The sequence below is a fragment of the Ictalurus furcatus genome, chromosome 6 (genome assembly GCF_023375685.1).
Source record: "Ictalurus furcatus strain D&B chromosome 6, Billie_1.0, whole genome shotgun sequence".
Classification (NCBI taxonomy): Eukaryota; Metazoa; Chordata; class Actinopteri; order Siluriformes; family Ictaluridae; genus Ictalurus; species Ictalurus furcatus.
In genome coordinates, this window is record NC_071260.1 from 12,968,756 (window position 1) to 12,995,195 (window position 26,440).

Here is a 26,440-nt window from a genome sequence, read left to right on the forward strand (position 1 = left end):
GATGTATGGCAGAAGAAAGTGTATGCTTAATGGGATCTGATCTATTCATATGACGTGATTTAACAGTTTCAGCAGCATTTAACCACTGATCATATATTGGCTAATAAGGAAAGTGAAAATGTGTGTGAATTTTTCTTCTTCTTTTTTTTTTTTTTTTAAACCATTCCACCTTTTAAAGTACCCTTAAGTTGACTTCTTCTCCCATGAGAGAAGTTAATGTTTCATTTGCATAATGCACTTAAATCATAACAAGCACTTGATGTGTATCACTGTCAGTATGCATAATCAGAAACAAATTATATCACTATTTTGTTTTGGTAAATGATGCTCAATACTTCTTGACTTAATTCATGTAAATGTTTTTACATAGGTGTTACATATAAAAAAAAAAAAAAAAGCAACATTTTTTGCTATGCATGTTACTATTTAAGTAAAAGTAATAAACTTTTTAAAAGTACAATAACCATTAAATAAAAGTATTTAAGCCGATTTAAATAAAAGGAACGATACAGAATATCTTCCTGAACTAAGAGGAGGAGACTGTGGTTCTCTGATTATAATTCCATTTGAGTCATTTTGGAAAGCGTGATCTTCGATTTTTGGTTTTGTAAAGCTGGATTCATGCTCTGCGTTTAAAAAGGAAGGATGACGTGATGGCATGCATCTTTTCCCCAATATTGTTTTCGGTTCAGTGCAAAGAGGATTCACTAAGGAGATGGGAAAAGGGGTAGAGACCAAAATACTCCCACAGTCGATTTACCCATTGTGGGGGAGGGACACTATTCCCATTGATGGTGTTGGTGGTGAAGCCCCCAAAAGCTAGAGAAAGGGGACCCATTCAGTGCAATGGGCGGCTCTGCTCTACTATGCTTTTGTGGCACATGGTGGGAACATTGTCCTTATTCCAGTGATTTAATACTGCCAGGTTTAAGCAGCTTTACTGTGCCTCCTGACTAGAAGAGACTGAGGGTTGCCCCCTTAATCATTTCCACAGGGTAGGAAGTAAGCATCCTGCATGCATCCTGTGGGTAGTTTTTCCTCTTCTTATGTGTAAACGGTATGTTGACTTATTAGTCCATTATTGTTGCTCTATGGAACACTCAATATCTCATTAGTAGTGGAACAAATACAGTGCCCTCCACTAATATTAAAGAAAACAAAACATTCAGTCTTCTTCGCGCATATTTAACAAAGGTGCCAATATCAGTGGAGGGCACTGTATATGAGCTTTCCAAAGTAGAAAAATTATGCTGAATGAAGGACAGTAGCAGCTACAAATTATTTCAGAAATGTAGAAAACAGAAAAAAACTAAACAAGGTAGGTTACAAAACCAATATGTATTATAAACATGTTGAAAGCTAAAATATCTTGGCACATGCCACACCTTTTGGAAAGAAAGATGCCACTGTTCAGGATTTAATTGTGAACCACACTGCCATGATTTCCATGTAAGTGAAATCGAAAAAGTGAGTCTTATTAGCACAGCAGTGGAGAGGTTTAGTTGCGTTGTGGTGTGGTATCCTTTAAGCTCAGTGATGAGTAGAAATAACATCCTGAATGCCAACAATGCTGAACAGAGGGACTAAAGGACATTTATTTTAAATAGTACTTTCTCTCAACAATTTAAACATTACGATATAATGGCTACTAAAATAGCACTCGGTAGGAAGGATTGCATGAAAGATTCTCTTCCTGAGAAAAACCTACGAAATGTAGACTGGGAGCTCCACCGAGTGTCCGGGGAACTACAGACGAGATTATGCGTTGCAGTCAGGTCAGACCAAATGCATACCATTTTGGGCACAAACACCATCAGCACATTGGCAAGCACCTAGCGTTCCACAGGCTCTTTGTAAAGATGGTCATCATGCCATTCTACTTCATGCCAGAATATTGTGGTGCAAAGCCTTGTTGTCTCTGCCAGGAGGTTAAGACTTGGGGAATCTTTCAACAACATAATCACGCCAAACATACTGCCCTCCTGGAAGACTGCGGTCTCAATTGAAGAGAGAAACCCACATGCATGAACCTAAGACTATGATGGAGCATTAAAATGTTCTGATTGCAGGACTGGACCAAAAAATATCTCACTACAAGTCTCTGCATACTTGTTGGACACTAGAGGAATAGGATCAGTGTTGATATCTTTCCAAGTAAGTCTTCAGTAAATATTAATTGTGGGGTCATCAATCATTTTGGATTTGATCTTTTTTGCAGAAAATGTTTGTGTAATATTAGACCAAAACCTTCACAGACCCAGTCTGTTTAAGCTAAAAAATATTACCTCATTGCTAGTAATTTGTTGTACAAAAAGAGTTGCACTTGCTTTATTTTCCTTGTGTTATACACACCTTTTGGAACCTCTAGCCTTTATGAAATTGTCCTTTGCTCTTCCTCTCATCTGCCCATTAATCGCTCAGCTGCAAACATTTAAGCTAGATTTAGAAGTCAAGAGCATGTCCCAAACCACACACTGCACACTAAGTAGTATACCAAAATATTAAGGACAGCAGATGACATATTATTAAATACGGTAAGATGCAGTCACGACAGCTCAGTATTACAGATGTATTATGAGAATAAGATAAGTTTATTGTGCACATCGAGAGCTGATGTATAAGATCTGGTTGAAGGGAAAGTGGTAGCTCTGGAAATCTCAAGGTGTGCTGGACTGCAGGCTGAATGGAAGTGCTTTACCTGAAGCTCCGAGCATCTCTGGGGCTGTTACACTCAGCTAGCCCACCAACTGTAGCTAACTAGCTAAAATGTCATTTGGAGAACAAAACAATAACACTTGGTCATTAGACTAGACACTTTCTGATCTGTGCATTTTATGTTTAAGCCTGTAAAAAAAACAATTTGCCACAAGCTGGATTTCCACAGTAGCAGGTCAGATGAGCCGAGAGCTTGAATCCCTCACACATGCACAAGTTTGTACTAGAAAAATATGGAGAAACTCACCCTTAGTTACTACCAGCTAGCATGAGTTCCGCAATGATAAGTTGGCCGACCATCGTCTACCGTTCACTAGCTTCCTAACAAATTTGAGAACGAATAAACGCCGTACTTGTTCAAACTCCAGCAGTCATTTCCCCTTTTTTACACTGTAGTAAAACTCTCCCCCCTCCTGTTTGTTTAGTTTACACTCTCATGGGCTCTCACGCCACTCTCCTTCCAGTCACTGTGAAGTCAGACTTCTTTTGTGCATGATATTTGTCATATCTGAGCCGATGTATGATGTATACATATAAATGTCCTACAAATTCTGATTGGACTCCCTACACAACACTCAATGTTACATTTACGGCATTTGGCAGACGCCCTTATCCAGAGCGACTTACATTCGTCTCGTTTATACAACTGAGCAATTGAGGGATAAGGGCCCGCTAGTGGCAGCCCAGCAATGCAGGGATTTGAACTCACGACCTTCCGACCTTCCGTCTTAACCACTGAGTTACCACTACACTTTATACAGTTACAGGAAGTTACAAGATCGTAACAAGTTCTGGACTGTCATTAACTTTATTTATTTATTTTTTTGGTTATAAGAAAAATAGTCTGAGAGATTAATGAGACAAGTTAATGCTTCCTTTATAATACCCCTTCTTTTATCATGTGCCAGCTTGCAACAGCAGTGATATTGATTTTTGATGGAAATTTGAAAAGCACCAAATAATCCTAATTCCTACTCACAAAAACTGCAGGGCAGTGATTTCTTTATAAAAGTGCAAGATCATGTAAACTCCTCTGCTGTGAAATAAGATATTAATAGCACTTTGCGTAGAGTCATGTTGAATTCAGCAAGCTGACTACAGGCAAAATCCCAGTCTTGTCAGAGCGAAGGTGAATCAGCTAGAGGCACTTTCCAGGTGCATTCACACTGAGCTTTCACCATCGCCTTCTCTTCTGTGCATAAATTAAACATTTTCACTCCAAGCCTCGGTGCCCTATTCTGTTCCCCGACTATTTGCATGCCCCGAGAATCTAAAAATGTCTCCCAAGTGGACTGAAAAGGTCATGCTAAATCTGCCTGGATTTTAGTGCATCATCATGGTCACTCTAATGTGATCAAAAAGCTGTGACCAGGTGATGAGGCTGTCGGATGTTTTGTGATCTATGGCTTCAAGTTCATGTTCCTGTGGAGTAGCTTCTGCTTCAGAAACACAGTCCTTTTGTCCTGTGTGAAGATTGTGTAATGATGCTGCTGCTTCAACATTTCTACACCTCCCCGTTTTCCCCAAGTTTGGTCCTTTCCTCAGGCCTTGTTAGCATGATCGGCAGCAGTTTCTATAGTGATAAGTAGCTCTATGCAGGGGCACAATGATCTGTCTCAAATACAGCCCCAGACAGACCTCAGTGTGACAGTGATTAATTCCCATTTCCAAATGACTCACTAAATACAGGCTACCACCTCATCAACTAGAATGCAAATCCCATCCTGTGCTCAGGAATATTTTACACACGAGTGCTCGGTGAAGTACTACAGGGGTGTTCATTAGGTGCTTATTTATAAGCCGAATGATTTGTGAATTTTAATTGATCTGAGTGGACGTGTTGAGAGACATTATGATTTTATAAAATTGGCAATGGTTGTTGCTTTGCATTTGGTACTTGCAGCATCACCACCTGCCAGTTTTCTGAAATGAGCAAATCTTTCTCAGTGATTGTGCTTTGAAACGTACTGCTTGAATTTTGATTTTTTTTTTTGTGTGTGTGTGTGTGGTATTCAATTATTTAGAAAACCAGCTAAGACCTTTTTGTATGCACGGTACGGTTCATATGAAACTGTCTGCTTTTCTAGATTTTCGACACAGTAGGAGCTGTTAGGTGTGGATTTTCTCACACAGTAAGATTTTCGCAAGGTGAACCTGTGCATCTGCTTGACAGCGATAAGCAGTGACCCCGTTCTTGTCCTATGTCTGTCAGTATATGAAATGTTGCTTAAGGTAGTATGTTTTCTTGTGAAACGACTCCCTTTAATTCCACTTGAGGAACGCAATAATGAGAATTTTGAGCTAGACTGCCTCTGTGTAGAAATGTGACTTTGGCTTACTTATAGTCAAGCAAATGCCAAGCTCAGGAGTAGATATACTTTTTCATTCAACCTACCTGGATTGTCATACCATCCTGGCTTTCTGCTTACGCCTTATTTTGCCTTCTAGTCTACCCTCAGCTCAGAAGTGTCGCACCATGCTCCGTGGCTAATGTTTACATGTTAAACTATTAGGTATTAGATAGCCAAACTTACAAGCCTGAAATTGTACCAGATATTAAAGTCGCAGGTCATGTGATTCTTCAGTACATTGGTTAAGATGATTTTTCCATCAGACTACATGGTCCAGTTGTAGAACATGTCTGCATGCTTCTCACTGTCCAGGGGAAAGGCAGCACTTCATGGGATGGAAGAAACACACCGGTGCTCTTGTGAAAATCAGCGTTGTTAAACATTTGATGTTTTAAAGTAAATATATATACGTTTAGGCCTCCCTCACTCACAGTGGAGTGCTATGCCTTGGACAAGGGCCCCATTGAGAGCGTCCCAAAAGGGGAGTGTTTCAAGTTTTAAAGGGGGGAAGGAGGGAATAGTGACCTGTTGCCAACACAAACTGGAGAAGTAATGCCCATAGGGAGGTGTAGAGAGGCCCTCGGACTCCACCTTACACTCCGAGGCTATGAGGGAAAGCGAAACACTTTATTAATGAATTAATAACACAGAGCGCTGCTCTCGAATACCTGATTCACCATTTGAAGTGCCAGGCTTCGAATACTGAAATGATTATTTGGCTATTCGACATGCACAGCGTCTACAGGAAACCGTGAGAAAATATGAAAAAGAAAAGCCGGCAAAATTGTGACTGCTGGAGAAAAAAGCGTCAGGAGCAGGTGCTTTTTAACAGTCATGCGGGTGGGAAAAGGAAGACCGATATGAGGCTCGTGGGACAAAAGAGAAATAATACATTTCTAGCCACATTCAGTACAACTGTGTGAAAAATATTAAACACTTGACCAAAAAAAAATCAGATACGGTGAGTTTGCAGAATAAACCTGCTCTCACACGCACGCTGCACGTGCAGCACATCTCGACAGCTCCGCTTTTCATTTCTGTAATCATTCGTAGGTGTGACTTTGACATGCCGGTTTTGTCCCCGTGCTTTTTGAAAGTGTAGTTCATTAAAAAGCTTTGGATATAAAAGCTTGCTGCAGGGTCCAAACTCTTTCTAAAAACATTACTTAAGCCATTGTGTGTTTCTCAGGGTGGTCTCTATTAAACCTTCCCCATAAGACATGACTCAGTTCTTTTCCTGCAGTCTCGTTATATAATTATCGCCTGAATTTATTTATAGAAATGATTATTTATAGAAAATCATTTTGAGGAATATGTGAATACAAAGTAAGGCTTTTTGCTGATTATATGTGTCTTTATAGGCCAATTTCATCAATCTTGGTACATTCTTCAACTTTTTAAAAAAAGCATACATCATTCCATTATTGCCTTAAGGGTTTGCGAAGCTCGTGTGGATTTAAGCGTATCTTTTCCATAAGGCACAATTAATACAACTGAAATCGCATTAAAAACACATTTGGTGTGAACTGGCTTGATGTCTTATTGATCATGCAAGGGTGGTTGTTCTTCTTTTTTTTCTTTTCTTTTTTTTGTACTCATCATCGTTCTAATCCCCATCAATTTATAAAACAAAGTAATGTCTGTGCATTTGTTTCAGTGTTTTCAGTCAGTAAATATAGCAATCCAACAAGATTTTTACTCGTACATACTGTGCTAGTCTGAACTTTTACAAACGGGTCGAACTATTGAGCTGACCTTCATTAAAGGTTTTGCTATGCATTTAATTATTTCTTTATATTACGTCCGTCCGTCAGCTTCATACACCAACAGCAGGGATATTTCATTGCAGACACTCGATTAAGCCGTTTTAATTACATTTTTTTAATTATTATTTTTTACTCTCCTAGCTGTTAACCGAAAGTCCGTTCATGAACTCTTACTTGTATTCGGCAAAATGCACCTCAGTAGTACAGAGCATTTGGCCTTGGTGCATTTTGACTGGAGGATACATGTGTTTTTCAAAGGCAGTGTTTTATATAACACACTCCATGTATCCTGTGTGGACTTTGAGTCATATATTGCTCAGAGAGCCCATCTGACGCTGATAGATTGAAATAATAAATTAGCTTGATTACACATAATTCACTGCTCGTCTCTTAGAAGCATGGTTACATTTTGGTTACATGTATGTATGTGTGTGTATGTGTGTATATATGTGTGTGTGTGTGTGTGTGTGTGTGTGTGTGTGTGTGTGTATATATATATGTATATATATATATATATATATATATATATATATATATATATATATATATATAATATGAGATAGAGAGAGAACTAATATTTCTATTCCCTTTTTATATATGTACATGCAGTATAGCTATAATACTGGGTACTTTCTAGGTTATTTTCAAGTAATGAAGGGTTAGTTTTTCACCCCTGTGACAGCACACATTAATTAATAACAGACTCCAATGATATATAAAATGTAGCTCTGGGAAAATTCCAACCTATATTACATCTGTTTATTGACTCTAAGATTTCATTTTGGATGCAAAGAGGATACATTGTTCGATATTAGCTGTTGGCTAGTTTGACTTGATGTACGCTTAGGATGCACTATAGAAACAGAACTACATAAAACAGAACTAAACAGAACTGGGGCAGTGGTGGTTTGGCGGTTAAGGCTGTGCATTACTGATTGGAAGGTCGGGGGGTCAAGCCCCAGCACTGCCAAGCTGCCACTGTTGGGCCCTTGAGCAAGGCCCTTATCCCTCTCAGCCTGTATCATGGCTGACCCTGCGCTCGGACCCCAACTTCCTGACATGCTGGGGTATGTGAAGAAAAGAATTTCACTGTGCTGTAATGTATATGTGATTAATAATTATAAATGCATACTGAAGGTTGAGCAGATTTCATTTTGGATGCAAAGAGGATACATTGTTCGATATCAGCTGTTGGCTAGTTTGACTTGATGGACTTGATGTACGCTTAGGATGCACTATAGAAACAGTGCACTTATATAGTGCTTTTATCCAAAGTCCTTTACACTGTGTCTCATTCTCTCTCTCTCACACACACACACACGGTAGCAGAGCTGCCATGCAACGTGCTAATTTGCGTTCAGGAGCAACTTGGGGTTCAGTGTCTCGCCCAAGGTCACTTCGGCATGTGGAGAAATGTGGGCCGGGAATCGAACCACCAACCCTACGATTAGTGGACAACCCGCTCTACCACCTGAGCCACAGCCGCCCCATTTTCAGCACTGAAGACAATCCTTGGCTGAAATAAATAACACAAAATCCACACAGGATAGCAACATTACTTTGCTATGAATGGAAGACTTATGGGCCCTCTGGGGATCTGGCATGAATGGACTGGAGCACTGTTAGAAAAATCAGTTATATACAGTGTTTCCATTAAGCTTTGTGGAAGACAGTAGCTTTGAAAGTAGTGTTGTACTTGTATTCCTCAGTGCTCACGTATGCACACCCACAGGTCTGCTCACTACTGTTCATCACTCCCACACTAGCTGCACTTCTACTGCCTAAAATTTGGGAAATGATATTTATCAACCGTCTGTTATAATCTATCCAGAGAAATGTTCATGTTCCTGGTCAGATATAATGCTATTAAACTGATTGTGACTCTTGAACCTGTTTCTTCATTTTAAGTGAATGGCGCATTATATTATTTATCAGTAAAGCTGATAAATTACACAGGTTATCGGCAATTACAAAGTTTATAGGCAAACGACATGCAATTAAGTTAATTTCTGTTCCATATGATTTTTAAGCAACCTGAAGAATCTTTTCTTAAGACTTCATAATATAGTTAAATATCCAAGTGAAAGGGTTTTAAAGCTTGGTGTGTGATGGACATCCTTGTCCTCCAATGCTACTGCTTCTAATTTGGAGAGCCTGTAGAGGCTTCACTCAGCACACACTGACTTGGAGTTTGATCCATCCTACCAGGCGGTATTTGAGAGATGGGGGAGGGGTCCACATGCGCCCCTTCCACCTCATCGCTCCCGTTAACAGTAAATGCATCTTTGCTGGCAGTTTACAGTGCAGCATCACTACACGCTTTGAATTTGCAAAAGCAAATTCATATTTATCAGGGCTTTGAAAAGGATAGCAGTGGAGCCACTGGGATCAGTGGAATAAACAAGACATAAAAATGAGGCTTGTTAAATGTTAATGGTCAATTTGTACTGCCATTATATTATTTGTATTGTATTTATAAAGCTGCTGCTGTTAAAAAAAATAATAAATAAATGAAAAGCTTCAGTACTACCTTTCATTTATGTTTTTGCGGCTGTGCTGTGAACAAAATAAAACCGCTCCGGTCCACTTTTCAGACCCCTTTAGCGGCTCGTGACAAATCTAGCGACTTTTTGGGCAAACCTTAGCTACTTTCCGTAGAAGAGAGAGGCCAGTACTGCCCCACCTGCGCGAGGTCCTGCTTTCCCCCCAGAGACACGCCTCTCTCTGCGGCTACTCTGTTTAGTGAGGGGCAGAGAGGAGCAGCACATTCAGTGTGAGAGAAAGAATAAGAAAGACATTGTCGCTTCTAACATTCTCTCTGAGTGAGCACATTACATGTAAATATCGCCAGAATCGCAGCTTAGCCGTTGACTTTAACTTCTGTGTATGGTGATTTTGTCAGACGACGTCATGGTTATAAATCATTATTTTAGCAGTGCAGAGCAGAAGCTTGGAAGTGACTGCTGGCGAACATGTAGTCTCCTAACGCGCCGGGTTTCAGTCACTGTTTCACACTCGTTCCGTTGTCTGACAACAGAAACAGAAAAATATGTAAATGAGAACCGCTTTTTTGGGAGTTCGGAGGTGTTAAAATACAGTATGTGAGCACAGAGAGTAGGAGTGAAGTAAACAGATGTAAAGGGCAGACACTAGGCAGAAAGCAAATATGCGATGATGTAATGAATATGCTAATGAGCGTGTGACATCATCCAGTGACGTTTCCACTGAAAGTTGTTGGCAGTAGTGCTCCTGTCACTCACCTGGAGTATACTGATGTTATGGTGAAGACGAAGCAATGTCTGGGAAATGCAAATGTAGTCCAACATGGCTGGAAAAATGGGTTATTTTATTATTATTATAATATATAAGAATATGTTTGAATGACGTTTCTTGTATAGTCCTTAAAAAAATAGTGCTTGAAAAGTCATTAAAAGTCCTGGAATTTCATTATGAAGCATCTGTACGAACCCTGTAATGTCCACCTGCTTTAAAAGAATGAGATGGATGTATTTTTATTTTTTATTTTTTTTAGTCTGTCTTGGATTGTTAACGAGAGTTTCTAGACTTGGCTAGACAATTTTTGTTTTTCTTTTTTCTACTCGTTCTCACCCAGCATCGTGTTTTTGATCACACTCAGCATGGTAGTAGTTTTGTTGTGGTATCATGCAGCAGGTGGCTTCCCCGTTCATGCCAACAGTTGCCACAACTTGGGCTGTGTGCTAGTAGTGGCCCAAGGCCACAGTGGCCTTCTGTGGCTCTGGCCTATTTCCAGTTTCCCTCCCCTCCAGCTCTCTAGACCGCACTGAGGCGTGCTGCTTATCGCCTCTGGATCTCTGCCACTAATGAGGACTAGACTTCAGGAGATTTATCTGCATGTAAATACTTGTTTGAGCCCCCATCAATTATCTCCTGCTAGCATCTGCCCTCTGAAGTCTTCATGATGACTCTGCGAGCGATGTCTTTCCTAAGCGCTGCTCATCCTGCCAGCTCTCACCATAGTCTCACAGCCCTTTCGCCTAATATTCCGGAAGCTTCTGCAGCCACTTCTGCACACTGCAGTAGGAAAGAAAGGACAACACTCACTTCTGTTGCAAGCAGTTATAGGCAGTGAGTTAGAATTACTGTAATTTACCTGTTGCACACAGTTTTTTTTTTTTTTTTTTTTTGTCTTCAGACAATTTTTCATAATAAATCAAAAATATACATGACAGAAAAAGGTGTAGGCTGAAGCCTTTGCTTATTATGCCTACCCTTTCTAGGTATTTATCTAATGAGCGTCCCTCACTTATCTACTCAAAAGGCTTAAAAATATTTATTCGGCAGATTAGTCTTTGTGAATGAAAGGCTATCGCAGTTTTCCTGAAACCATTCAGAGGGTAAATGCTTCAAACACACCCTTATTTAAAGTCTTCAATTTAAAATGAATATCCAGGAACTCGGATTTTAGGAACTATTTAACAAAGCTGCATTTTAGTTACGCCTGCTATTTATAATGCCTGTAAACCCGGGGACTTTTAAAAGCCGTAAGTCAAGCTGCTCAGCCAGGGATTGTTTGTTTTCTTTATTCTTTTGAGTTCACTGGAATGAAAAATTTACCCTGAATCATTAATTACCTCCAAGTCCATCAAGAGAGGAAGCATGTCTTGAGCCTTTGTGATTCATCTGACTGCTTGTAATTACTTATTGGATTGGTACTTCATTCAGTAACTTTAATTCAGTTTCATTGAAACGATTCTTTTAGCTTTAGAATTCCAAACATGAGGCTACTTAAGATGGTGATTTCTTTTATTATTTATTTTTGTCATGAAGTGAAATGGGACAATTATTGATTGTGAGAAGTTATGGGGAGTGAGCAGGAGTAAGAGCAGCAGTCTTATGATTTGGTCTTTTCATTCCACACACATTTCTTCTTGCATCAGCAGTTAGACATAAATAGGAATCCTTGAGCCAGCACTTTCATCAAAATATTTTGTCAAATGCATATCAAATGTTTTTGATCCGGCATCTAACATTTAACCTCTTCCATTTATTATCTCCATTAAATCACTGAAATGGAATTGTTCGTTACTATTCACAAAATCCAGCTTGTATAGTACTTTCACTGACTATGTTTACATGGACAGCACTAATCTAATTATTGACCTTATTCTGAATAAGACAGTATTGTGATTAAGGTGTTTACATGAGTCGCTTTTAGAATATTCCTTTCATGTTCCTGTTTTACATGTTAGAACATAGATCGATTAACGGCACATGTCATTACGTCCCCACGCCACGCCGTCCGACATTCCCTCCAGAATTTCATGTATCAACATGCAGTTCGTCTTTTGTTATGGTACCGTATACAGTTTTGTGTTTTTTATTTTTAATTTTACGAACACTTCAAGTGCAGTTCATTATTTGTCATGCTGTACGTGCAAATAGACGACCGCTTGAAGCCGTGGGCTGCGTCCCAAACCGCGTACTTGCCTACTATATAGTAGCCGAGATGCATGTATTTCTCCTACTATATAGCAGGCAAGTACGCGTTTCGGGCGTAGCCGTACTCTCTTGTTTGCCGTCAAACGGTTGAACACTGCCGTGTGTGTACGTGTCCTGTCGCAAAATGCGGTGAAAACTCCCACACGACGTTAATAGTGTGATTAAGGTGTGTACATGTCTGTAATACACATCGATAATGACTAAAACAGGAATACTCCACATGTCTTAATTCGATTTGTTCGAGTATCGTTTTTATTGGGTTAATATCGGATTATTGTTGTCTATGTAAACATATTGACTGTCCAGTGAATTAGTCCAAATGAATGACCCATTAAAGCAATATGTAATTTAAACCTAACACCAGTTTATTTCAGTCTTTTGCAACTTTAAGCAGTAAATGCTTTAACTGCAACTGTTACTTTGAGTTTGTGTGTCCTATTTCCAAGAGTCCGAATTTAGAGAATCTTCAAATCTGAATTGCTTTAGGAAAGCATCAAGTCATAAGTTGCATCCAGTAGACTGTACAGTTTGTTTAGAATTATGGTGTTGCTTAAATTCAACATGATTACTTCCATAAGCTTGTTATAAATTAGCGCAGCCTGTCTAGCCAATGACAAGACAAATGATCTCATTATTAGTCAATGTATCTCAGGCTGCCTTTTCTTTTCAATTTTATTGCTGACTCTCTCTTCATTTCACTGTGTAGGCTAAACTTGTTAGAATAATGCCACTGAGCTTTGGTTTATTACACTTTGATAAATGGTTTTACTTGGTTCGACATCACTTGCAGCCTTTTCCAGACAGTTAATTTCTTTACATTTTACGCTTGGTGATGTCAGAAGGAAAGAATGGTACAGAGCTATTAGTTCTAAACAGATCATTTGTCTGCATCCGGGTCTGTGTCACATGCACTAGGTCGAACACAATTGTGCTGCAAGGCTGAACCACTTTGCCCGTTGGTACTTCTGAGCACTGGGCGAAATCTGTGAATTTTTGGTGCTTTGGGTTGGTTTTTAAGGAGAGCCCTCACAGGTAACTTGATGGGAACTTCTTTAGAGAGAGGTAGCAGGCGCTTATGAAAATGCCAGTGTGTTGGACAGGTCAAGACTGAACTGCAGCTCCATTCTTCTCACATTCATTGCAGAACTGAGTGTTATGGCCACAGTGGGAGGCATAATTACTGCAACTCTGTGCAGTTTGGCTGCAGTCACATTGGGATGGTACTGAGGCCATCACAGCAGGTGGTCCTCTCACCTCACAGAGAGTTTCCTCAGCCTTTCACTTTCTGTCACTTGTATTGTTCCTGCAAGTCCAAGGTCCTGTTGCCTAACTAGCAGGAAAGGGAATTGAAACTCAAACTCATGTATAGCTGAGGCATTTGCTGTGTGCACTCTTTTGTGCAACTGCTCTCAAAAGAAGTTTTCACTTTCTTCAGTGTCTTCTTATCCACTTGGGAGACAATTCTGCATTTTTTTTTAAGGCAAACTGATTGAGTTGTTTTATACAAATGTATTTCAAATCCATTTTAGAATCTGCTTTTTTGTGTGTGTAGACTGTTCTCAAAATTCAAGGCAGAGGTAGAACTATGGTCTCAATCCTTGAAAATGGACTTACCAGTGCTGGTGTATAACTAACTAGTGACAACTATGCCTCTAGGGAGACAAATTAAAACCTGGAGATCAAACCCAGGCTGCATGGGCTAAACTGCATGCCTCATCCCCTGCTGACTGTTGCATTCTGAATATTTAGCTGGCTAACAGGCTGCTTTAATGTTGTGCCCCAGGGATCTTGTTGAAGTCTGTTAGTAAATGTTTATCCCACAGTGAACACCTGGCTGGATGGAGAACCTGCCTGCAGTGCACAGCTTCCCCTGTAGCAGCATGGTGGGAAGTGAGCTGTACAAACACTACTATAGTATCTCTAGCTTTGCAGTATGTTCAGGGACATGTGGATGAGCCCATTTCTCATTTAAGCATCATTCACTGATTAAACCTTACAGATGGGCTTGTGCAGAGAAGGGTGTGACTATGCTTTAATGCTTCTACCTATAATTTGGTCTTACCCCAAAATAGTGTTTTTGCTTCTTCCAGATCTGCCATAGTTGTTAGTGGCTTTTATCCAAATACCTGTAAGCTTTTTTTTAAAGTCCTTATCAGTATTAAATGGGAAACACTACTACTACTGAGTGTTGAGACTCTTGCATAATGCTTTAAATATAGTAGTCACTTTCTGTCAAACTTTTGCTTTTAAATGTACTAGCTGGTTTGTAATGTGACTAGTTGCAGTGGCACATGCTGCTTGCTAAGATGCTGTGACCTTTTAAAGTGGTGACTCACAGACATTGTTAATGGATTTATTGGACGTAGACTTGGCACTCCAGCCAGTCAGATCATAAGAGCAGGGGTTCGTTCAAGAGTCTCATTATTTACTCCTTAATTACTCTGGCCTGGTCTCTATGCTGGCTTTACACTGCACCACACAGCATAAACCAGCTGAGTCCTCAGGGACATGGCAAGCTTCTGGAGGAAAAGCTTTGTCTTGTGCCTAAGCTTAATTAAGTCCTGCTCTACAGGCCAATGCTCTTATAGGTTTAGAGGCTTGTTGTGCAAACTAAGGGGCGCGGTAGAAAGTGAAGTGCATTCAACATGCAGGAATGATCCTGATTGTGCACAGATACAGTGATCAATGAAATGAATGTAGAGGATCAAATGGACAGATATACAGGTGCATCTCAAAAATTAGAATATCATGGAAAAGTTCATTTAGTTTCGGTAATTTAATTCAAAAAGTGGAACTTGCATATAATCTAGATTCATTACTAATAATGTGAAATTTCAAGCCTTGTTTTGTTTTAATCCTGATGATTATGGCTTACAGCTCATGGAAATCAAAAATCCAGTATATGAAAATATTAGAATAAAGAATTTTATAATACAGAAATGTCGACCTTCTGAAAAGTATGTTAATTTATGCACTCAGTACTTGGTTGGGGCTTTAATCCTTTTGCACGAATTACTGCATCAATGCGGTGTGGCATGGAGGCAATCAGCCTGTGGCACTGCTGAGGTGTTATGGAAGCCCAGTTTGCTTTGATGGCGGCCTTCAGCTCGTCTGTATTGTTGGGTCTGATGTCTCTCATAGATTCTCTATGGCAGAGATTCTGCCTTTTTTTAATAATTTTTTTTTTTAAATAAATAAATAAATTTTATAAACCTATATAACGGACAGGTATGGAAAATGAATGATATAAAATATATCTGAACACTATAACTACTTTGAACAACAGAACTAGGCTGTAATAACGTGGACTATTTTACGTGTAAAACACGCTGCATTACATTCATCTTACATTCTAAAAAATTGGGAGGAAGGGTCGCGTCTCGTTATCCATGACATTGTTAAATCTCCGGCTCTCGGCCTCTCACTGAACAGAGCAGACGCAGAGAGAGGTGTGAGTGCACCCCCCTGGTTGAGAACCACTGCTCTATGGGGTTCAGGTCAGGTGAGTTGGCTGGCCAATCAAGCACAGTAATACCATGGTCAGCAAACCAGTTAGTAGTACTTTTGGCAATGTGGGCAGGTGCCAATCCTGCTGGAAAAGGAAATCCGCATCTCCATAAAGCATGTCAGCAGATGGATTTTATGCACTAAAATCTCCTGGTAGATGCTGCATCGACTCTCGACTTGAGAAAACACAGTGGACCAACACCAGCAGATGACATGGCAACCCAAATCATCACTGACTGTGGAAACTTCACACTGGACTTCAAGCAACTTGGATTCTGTGCCTCTCCACTCTTCCTCCCGACTCTGGGACCTTGATTTCCAAATGAAATCCAAAATTTACTAATCATCTTCTCCATGATTGTGGTTGTGTACTGAACCAAACTGAGAGATTAAAGGCTCAGGAAAATTTTACATGTGTTTTGAGTTAATTAGCTGATTAGAGTTCTTCTCAGGTTGACATTCCTGTATTATAAATTCTTTATTCTAATGTTTTGAGATATTGGATTTTTGATTTCCATGAGCTGTAAGCCGTAATCCTCAAGATTAAAACAAAAAAAGGCTTGAAATATTTCACTTTATGTACTGAATCTAGAATAAATAAGTTACACTTTTTAAAAAAAATCTAAGGAAAAAAAAACTACTTTTCAATTATTATTCTAATTTTTTGAGATGCATGAATTCGATTTGTGGGATGTTTATTTGTATGTCTTTTCAAAATAACCCTTTTCTAGATCATTCCAGCTCAATGTTTGAAAGGCACCCAAGTTTTGGAGTTATAAAATCTCTGAAATTCCTAAGATATAACTTAAAGACAGTAATTGAATTAGCATGACTTGGTGAATGATTTAAGCAAATAAACAAATGCATCTTGACAATTTACAACAATTTATTAATGTATACATATTCATAAGTGTCATACACTAAAAACTGACATTAATAATGTTAGGATTGATTACACTAAGTTCTTATATTTTGTCAGCCAAAAACAATATTTAGACTGAAGCACTGCAATTTACAAATGTTGGGAATTACAAAACCGCATTATGTTTCATCTACAAACCAGTCCCCTCATTGCTGAAGTAGTTTTATTTCCACAAAGAACTTTATTTAGAGAAGGGGGGGGACATTGATCTAGACACGGGATCAAACACTTCTTTTAGGCTTCTGTTTGAACCCTTATATAATAGCACTTAATAAAAGCCAACTCTTATCTCATTTTATTTAATTGTTTAACTCCATGTGTAAATGGTGCTTTTCCCCAAAAAAGTGAATAGGCTAATTAAACAGGTCACACAGCAACAATCAGGAACAATAAATGTGGTTGTCATAGAAACAAAGATCTACGCTTTTGAATTTTCTGGCCATTTATATTTGGCACAATGTCCTCTGTTCAGGTTTTTCATCATATTATGCCCATTGTTTTCCTCTTGTGTGAAATGCCATTAGAAAGGATACACACACTGTCAGTCAAGTGCACTTAAACTAATGCTTACTTTGAGTGATTCTTTATGAGAGGAGGCACCCTGGTCCTGTTGTTTAATAACTAACCACTATCCCTCCTTCAGTACCTTCTCTTCATCACTTCACAAGTCTGCCTCTTTTCTCCATCGCGAAAGAAATGTTTTTGAGAGTAAAGCAGCTCAACCCCTGTGATTTGCCAGTCCACCATTTAATGGACCCATGCATGAACTTTCTTGTGTTTCTTGTCCCAGGGGTTACGAAAGGATTACCTGCTGTTTCTGCCACAACCCTGCACCTCAAGAATGATGTCCTCGTGATGTCCTTGTGGAAGTAGGTCTCTGTTCATTTAACTTATTATTACCTCAATATACTTTAGTGGTGTAATGTAATGAATGTATCTGTGTCTGTTTTGTGCTCCAAATATCTGTATCTATATCTGAATTTGGATTTTAACCTGAAGTGGGAGTATTGATTGATTGATTGATTGATTGATTAATTGGTTGATTTATAGCGCTAACAGTTCCTCAACCTTAGTTACATCAATCGAGTTCATAAATGGTCTTCACTAATGATGGACATGATATTTCTGAATTTAGTTGGTTCTGTTTAACTAAATTCAGTGGGGGAAATAAGTATTGAACGCGTCAACATTTTTTTCAGTAAATATATTTTGAATGAGGCTGTTCACATGAAATTTTCACCAGACATCAGTATTAACTCAAGAAATCTGCAAATATAAAGAATTCACAACATTAAAGTCCATAAATAAAGCAGAATGACACAGGAAAAAAAGTACTGAACATGCTAAGAAAAAGCAGTTCTCCAAGGCAATTAACCAGCTGAAATTCATAAGTAATTATACCTTCAATCTGTGCAAATTAATATCAGCTGGGTTAGTACATTGATGATCTATAAAAAGGATTTTTGTTACCAAGGTGTCAGACAAGAAACATCTCATGATGGGTAAAAGCAAAGAGCTCTCCCAAGACCTTCGCAACCTTATTGTTGCGAAACATATTGATTGAATCGGAAACAGACGTATTTGAAAACTTCTGAATCGTCCAGTAAGCACCACTAGTGGAAGCAACATCACTCTGTCCTCAACCAATCACGCACAGGAGCTCCTCGCAAGGTTTGTGACCAGGGAGTCAGGAGAATTGTCAGAAGAGTAGCCCAAGAGCCAAGGACCACTCGGAAAGAGCTCCAGAAACACTTGGAGGCAGCAGGTGCCATCGTCACAGAGAAAACAATAGGCAATGCACTCCACTGCTCACGTTTACCCCACAAGACTCCATTAGTAAAGAAAAGGCATGTCGAAGCTGGTTTAAAGTTTGCTACAACTCATTTGGACAAGCCTATGAAATACTGGGAGAGTGAAGTCTGGTCAGACGAGAGCAAAAGTGAACTTTTTGGCTGTTATACTACACACCATGTTTGGAGAAGAAATGGCACTGCACATCACCCTTAAAACACTATACCAACAGTGAAGTTTGGAGATGGAAGCATCATGGTGTGGGGCAGTTTTTCATCACATGGTACTGGCAGACTTCATATAATTGAAGGAATGATGAATGGAGCCCTTCACCGGGAGATTCTTGAGAAGAATCTGCTGCCATCCACCAGGATGATGAAGATGAGACGTGGGTGGACCTTCCAGCAGGACAACGATCCAAAGCATACAACAAAGGAAACACTCAATTGGTTTCAGAGAAAAAAAAATGAAGGTGTTAGAATGGCCCAGTCAATCACCTGACTTGAATCCAATTGAACAAGATTTAAAGACAATATGTTTAGAAGAACAGGGCAAAAATCACACCTGGACACTGCGGCCCTTTAATTTCTTCATACAGGAAGCGTCTTGAAGCTGTCATTACAAACAAAGTCTTCTCCTCTAAGTATTAAATACATTTCAGTTAGCGTTCAATACTTTTTTCCTGCATCATTCCACTTTATTACTTCATTTATGGACTTTGATCTTGTGAATTCTCTATTTCCAGATTTCTTAAGTTGAAAATTACATGTGAATAGATTTCTTAAGTTGAAAATTACATGTGAATAGCCTCATTGGAAATATATTTACTGAAAAAAAATGTTGACTCGTCTAATACTTATTTCCCCCACTGTATGAGCAAACTAGTAGCGTAATATAAATGCACAGGCAGTTACTAAAGATGATGTTAACGCATTGTGTAGCGCAACACTTTGATGTTAATGAAAGTAAAACCTTTAGCTCGCACAATTTTTTGTTGCACCCATGGGATCCCAGTCCTGATGCACACATCTAGCTTCCACCAGATGCACTGTAAACCTTTCTGACAAGCTTAAAGAAAAAGTGCCTCCTTTTATTTTCCTTTGTTTTTTCTGATATATTTAGAACACCTTGTTGCATTTCTTATGTGCTTGCCCTACAACCTCTGCAGTCCAGTCTCTCAGTGTAGCTTTATTACCTTCTGCACTTTTGCAGTCAGGCTTTTAAAGTTATCAAGCTTTCATAGTGAGGAGCCAAAAAGGAAAAGAGTTACAGGGTGATCTGCTCAATGAGAGGCTGCAAGAAAATATTCTTAGTTCTGGCACCCTCTAGTCTTCTCACCTTTAAATCTCTTTTTCCTTTCTGGTCTGTGTCTCTATCCCTGTAGAAAGTCAGGCTTTGTCAAATCCCTCTATTCTGAGTTTGGCCGCATTATCACAGTGGCACAAATCCTATTTTGCACCTGAGTGTGATACTGAGATGCATTTTTGTTCCCAGAAATTTCTGAGCCACTTATTTGGCCCCTTCTTCAGGTACATACCCAATACATGCGAGTTTCACTTGTCAGTGGCTTTTTTGCATTGCACTTCACTGTGCATGTATATATCGCTGCTTGCACCTCTTCTGCACCCACACATCTCTCGGGCACAGAAATGCCAGTAATAGCTAGAGAAACAGCAAAAGCAAACCACAAAAATGCAGCCTGTGCTACCTTTTTTTACTTTAGTGATGGTGATCTTGCATATATGACAGTTTTTGCTATTTATGACACATGGATTATGCATGTGACAGTGTTGATGTGGAAAATTTGTGTACAATAGATATGCATCACTAAAAAATGTGTTTAGTGTTGCATTTAAAGTTTAAAAAGAAAAAAAAAAAAAAAAAAAAAAGAATTCATTAGGTAATAATGCTCAATATGAATGTAGACAAAGGGAACATTTTCCAAAGGAGTATTTCACTAGGAAGAAAGTTAATGGTGAAATACAGCCTGGATCGTCAACCCCACGCCAACATTCACTACCATTCCCCCTTACACACACGACACAAACACACACACACACACACACACAAAGCGAGCTATTTTTGAGAGCTGTGGGAGTCAGACCAACATGCTGCTATTTTTAATTGGTTGTTTGTTGGCTTATCAAAGCTTGACCAATGATGTGTAACGCTCCAACAAAGCTATGCTGTTTTTCCTTTCCTAAAATGTCAAGCATGCATACTTGTATATGAAATTTCACTGTGATCTAATATCTAGAACTGCAGTTGGTTCCCACCAGAAGGCAGGTTTTAGTGGGGCAGTACACTCCGAGGCACATGAATCATCTGGGGACGTGAGATAACAAATGACCGAGTACCTGGAATTCCAGCACTCACTCTAAATTTTTGTGTATACTGTGACAGACAGGCCAGGCCTCTAACCTCATTGGCGTATGGTCTCCCTGAACCCTTCCCCTCATCATATTCTATTAGAGCTTCTCCCAAAACCTAATCTGTGACCTAAATGTTTCCCAAATGACATCAGCATTGTCTCAGAGAAGAAGAAGCTGCCTTCTGTTTGTTTTTCTGGTGTCCTGTTCCCTGTGTAATAGGGCCAAGATGCTGCTATGTTTTCTTCTTACCATCCTGTTGTTTGCAGATATTAGACTCGGGATAACAATGAGCCGGAAGAAAACAAACCCTTTTAAAATATGAATAGAGTGAGACCTAGAATGGGACTCCTCCTCTATAAGGCTGATCTAAGTCTCCATTTCCCCCCAGCCAAATTAAAGGCATTCCATTATCCCTGGCAAATTATCACGCGGCCTTTATGGTCTGGCCATGGCACATTAGTGTGCCTTAAGATGTGGCCTAGCTGTGCCCATTCAGCCAACAAAGAGAGGGTCCGCTGGCAGATCTTTGGCCGGTCACACAGAGGAGCTATTCACACCAGGCTATACGAAGGGAGCAGTACGGCAAAAAAGGCTGCCACAGTCGAGCCAAGACACATTCTCAGCCTAGTTTTGGTGCATGAACAAACATATCTCTTTAGAAGAAGTTTCATCATACAGCTTTCCAACAAACTGTGGTTCAGTGGTGAAATTTAACAGATGCAGTAGTACAGATTATGTTTAAACTTCCCTGCATGGGTTATATTATTAAGTATACATTGTGGCTGAACCATATCACAATGTGATCCGTGGTCCAATTTTATCTGGGTACAAGGTGCCCCCTAAGAGCGCAAGAGCTATTGTGTTTATCTTTTCTTTTTGTGCAAAGCATGCTTATACATTGTAATTAATCAACCTCATTTGTGTAATGGCCCGTTTTACAGTATAATCACACCAATCTTTCTGTGTTGGGCTCCGATTCATAGTAATGACACAGTGCACATGTCTACAGCTTCTCAAATTTGACTTTTAATTTAACTCCCTAAACCAATTCAATATAAATATTAGGTAGAAGTGTAAATTATTTTTGCTCTTGAATGTTGCTGCAACAAATCACGCTCGAGAGGTTTGTTAGGTTCCATGTGCAGAAGAATTTTGTTTACAAATCTAATACACGGGCCAGTAATCAAAATGGTACAGCAGACAAGGGTCAAAACGAAATTGGGCATGAAATATCAAAGCCAGAGTATGATCCAAAGGGTAGTCTGGCACCAAAGCAAAGGACAAAAGGCAAAGGGTCTAAATACCATGGAGATAAACAAGGCTTAGAACTTACACAAGGAGAATATTGGCAATATTTCACAGAGTAGTAAAACTTGCGAGATTATATACTGTGAATTAATTATAAATATATCCTATGAAATAATTATTTCACAGTATTGCAAGGTCAAGCTAGATTTATGATTATAAATGATGTATTTAGAGTAAGGCACCTTTAATGAGTCTTTCTACAGTCTAATGAGTCTAATTCTAATGAGCTGAACTTTGTGGTCAATGCGAAAATCTGGAGTAATGTGCTCTGACGTTCAGTTCGATTAAATTCCGTTTGATTTGTATAGCACTTTTAACAATAGACAACGGCTCAAAGCAGCTATAGAGAAATCTGATGCCTAATTCGATCCCTAATGAGTAAGTCAGAGATGACGGTGGCAAGGAAAAAAACTCTGTTACGAACTGAGGAAGAAACCCTGAGAAGAAGGGAACCCTGAGACTCGAAAGGGAACTCGTCCTCTTCTGCGTGACAATGGATAGTGAGGATTATAAATGCTTACGTTATACACGTGTAGAATAGTTCAAGCAAACAGTACTGTGTTGAAAGGGTGTTTGATATGAGCTGATTGTGAATAGGAGTCCTGGGATGAGCATTGGACATTCTAATTACAGCAACAGCATCAAAACTGAAGAAAAAAGGATCAATCTGTCATATTCTGAACTCGCTGTAGTTTACTCGAAGAGACAGCAGGGCAGTCAGTCTGCAATCTAGAGGTTATATAAGCATGGTTCAGTTTCTCAGCATCAAATAGAGTTGGCATGTGTGTTTTGGCTGTTCTTCTCAAATGCTCATATTTGTAAACCAGTGTACATCACTGTAGGTTTTTATTTTACAAAATAGCCATCAAGCGCTACGGCAAAATCAGCCATCATTCTGAGGACAGACATGGTACACAGCAGTCCTGTTTTATCAAATTTATGAGATGGCAAATTACATGCCCAAGTGATATTTAATATAAGGCCTAAAACAGAACAGTGTGTTACACTATATTCCACTTTTTTCCCCCGAAATTTTATGAAGTCTCATTTTTTGAGCAGGGAGTTTTACTAGTCCAGAAATGAAATGTATATTTTAATAGGATGTCCTACGTCTCATCACAAATATAGGGATGGGGTCATTAAACTGTCTAAGGACTACTGGATCTTTTTATTATTATCAATATGATTTGCTAAGAAGCAGTGGCTAACTCTGTGTTTATTTGCCTTTAAAAACTGACTTGCTGTCTGTGGTTAATTAAGTCAGCTGATGGTCCATGGACTGGGAGAGGCATGAAAAACCTAAATCTGCTTTTAAATTCCTTATCGCCCCTCTCTCCTGTCTCTCTCTCTCTCTCTCTCTCTCTCTCTCTCTCTCTCTCTCTCTCTCTCTCTCTGTCTCTGTCTGTGTCTCTGTCTTACCTCTCAGTGTATCAGCATGTGGGCTGTGACATACCTGCCTCTCAGCGCTCTCCTTCCTGCTCTCTCTATTAATTGAGTTTGCTTATTACTTTGTTCGCAGTATTAAACGCTGAATAAACTCTGCACATTATTACTGTAAGCACTCTTGTTAAATTGGTACAGGGACCACAGCGATGATTTTGTTGTTTAATTCTTTTAAAATGAACAAATTCCTTCGGGGACACAATATTTATGAACATGTTTGTGTAGGTGTCCATGCAGCCTTTGGTAGGCAGAGAGAGATTGTGAAATGCTTCCTGAGATTTATGAGAGGGAGGTGTTGAGGAAGGACTCGGGCTGGAGGCAGGGCGAAGTGATTTGGAGCTGTGGGGGTGTGTTGCAGAGATGAGATCCTCAGCAGATTTGGCCGGTGATTCAGCATGTAAAGGTCAGGGGAGATTATTCCTCAATGTGACTAGAATAAGGTTTTCACCATAAGTGTTCTGAAAATACTGACATACATGTGTACTCAGAGTGGACTTTTTTTTTCTTTTTTTTTTTAAGCCTTTTATCAATAAAGAAATGGTTCACGATGGCTCAGTGGTTAGCACGTTTGCCTCTCACCTCCGGGGTTGGGGGCTCGTATCCCGCCTCCACTCTGTGTGTGTGGATTTGCTTGTTCTCCCCATGCTTGGGGGGTTTCCTCCCCCAGTCCAAAGACATGCATTGTAGGCTGATTGGCATTCCCATATTGTCCATAGTGTGTGTGAATGGGTATGTGAATGTGTGGTGTCCCCCGCCTTGTACCCAGAGTTTCCTGGGATAGGCTCCAGGCCCCCCCATGACCCTGTGTAGGATAAGCAGTATGGAAAATCGTTGGACGGATGCATGGAAATGATTCACACATTTTATCTGTAAAACCCTCAGGAGGATATTTAGTGTGTGTATGTATGTGTAATATATATATATATATATATATATATATATATATATATATATATATATATAGGAACTGCACACCAAAACTAACCATCAATTAGCTCTAATCCTGTGTTGCTGTTTATACTTTCAAGAAGGATTAGAGGAACCAGACAGTCCTTTACCTAATTATCGCAGGGCATTCCTGAACACCGTACATCTGGGTTTGGAGAGTGGCCAGATCTGGGCTCGGTCTCTTATAAAGAAAATTAGGGAGCAGCAAGAGGCAACTAATTGAAGCTGCCACAAATGATCTCCGAACTCTTCATTTGAGTAAGGTGGTAAAATGAGCATTTTATTTATTGAATTTTCATCCTCCTTGGTTGTCCATTCTGTTTCCTCTCAAATGCTCATGTGTGACACTAAAGACTAGTCGCTGATTGCATTTGTTATCTCATCAAAGCTATTTATCAGAGCAAACTCGTTTGCTTCCGTGTGGACATCCATTTAGTGAATAAAACATCATTAGCAAAGTGACCAAAGAGGACTGAAAGGAAAAAATGTCATCTTTTTTCTTTAATTCGCTGGTGATTTTGTGTTTTTCAACCTATTCAGCCTGAGGCTCCAGGTAGTAAAGGATATGGCTGCCCCTGTGAAGTGAACCTCATAAATAGTCAAGAAAGAAATCGTGAAAGATTCACACAGGAAGTAGGATCTGTGCGCAGGTTCCTTCTCTGTTCGTCAAGGAGGCATGCATAAGCATGTCAAGATCTTTGAAAAAAAGATCTTAAGGTACTGAATATAATGCTTGTAGGTAACTTAAAAGACTGAAATACCCCCCCCCCCCCCAAAAGCAAATGCATACAGTACAACACACTAGACCGTGCACTGACAGTTTTACCTTTGTTTTTCTTCATTTTCTACTAAATACTGAATGTTGTTGTTCTTCTAGTCAAAAAAAAAATAAAAATCTTTAGCTCATAAGGTCAAAGTCTTCAGCCGGCAGATTTATGCATTTAAACCTCAAAAGACCAGCATGACAGACAATCAGGGGATTAAACCTTAATTTGGACAGCTGTTAGCGGTTCACCTTCCTCTCTTTAGTCACAGACTTTTCCCTTTATGAGCATTTGCTCATTATGATAGCCTGTTAAAGTGAAATACATTTTATTGCTGTGCACTTTTATGTGTGAAATATATTTCCTTTCATTTCTAGTATAATTAAAATTCTATTTGTTGTCTGTTGTAAAAAGAGATATATAAAGTTAAGGAATGTGTGCATTTACGCTTTACAAAATATCCCGTGTGTGTGTATATATACACACTAGCTCTAGAATTCCTGAGCTGCAAGTTGGTGCCCATATTTCAGGTGCTGAGTGTAAAAGACACATTTGTTAACTTAATGTCTCCACCGTATTCATCATTTTCTGATCAGATTCCATCAAACCCCTGACGATCGACCGTAATCATCCTTCTCATGGACAACGATAATAAATTAGCTGTCAAATGTGTGTTTAGAAGACATGAAAATGGGCAGCTGCTTAAATTAGCTGGCCCTGTGTTGTTCACAATAAAAACTATCAGCACAACTCTGTGGTTTACCGCAGGCCTATGTGGTTTCCTTTGACAATCGCATAAATATGGTCCCTATATCTTCTGCGTTATTGCTCACGTTTTTCTGGGCCTTTTTAATTTGACTGGCCCAACTCCAGACATCCAACAACCATGCGCCTGTTGTGATTTAATAGCCTCATAAAAATCTGCATGTACAAAGCAACTGTGATGAAGCTATATAAACTGCTTGAGGGAAACTTGAATCTCGGTATACTTTTGCCCTGAACCATGTAAAATCCTGACCCTGTTTGCAGAGTCGCTGATCTCTGTGCCCCCTGTGCACAGAAAGCCCGACAG

At 39.4% G+C, this 26,440-nt stretch overlaps 1 protein-coding gene across 3 annotated transcripts in view; it reads left to right on the plus strand.

Annotated features, from left to right (window-relative positions):
• sema5ba (sema domain, seven thrombospondin repeats (type 1 and type 1-like), transmembrane domain (TM) and short cytoplasmic domain, (semaphorin) 5Ba) overlaps window positions 1–26,440 on the plus strand; it is a 109,553-nt gene that overhangs the window by 5,846 nt on the left and 77,267 nt on the right. Inside the window, exon 2 of one of the 3 annotated variants that reach the window (XM_053626562.1) lies at window positions 17,533–17,615. The gene's annotated coding sequence lies outside the window, so the exon portion shown is untranslated. Of the gene's footprint in view, window positions 1–17,532; window positions 17,616–23,857; window positions 24,060–26,440 lie in introns of those variants that run through there. The other 2 variants (XM_053626561.1, XM_053626563.1) reach the window with 2 other exon arrangements.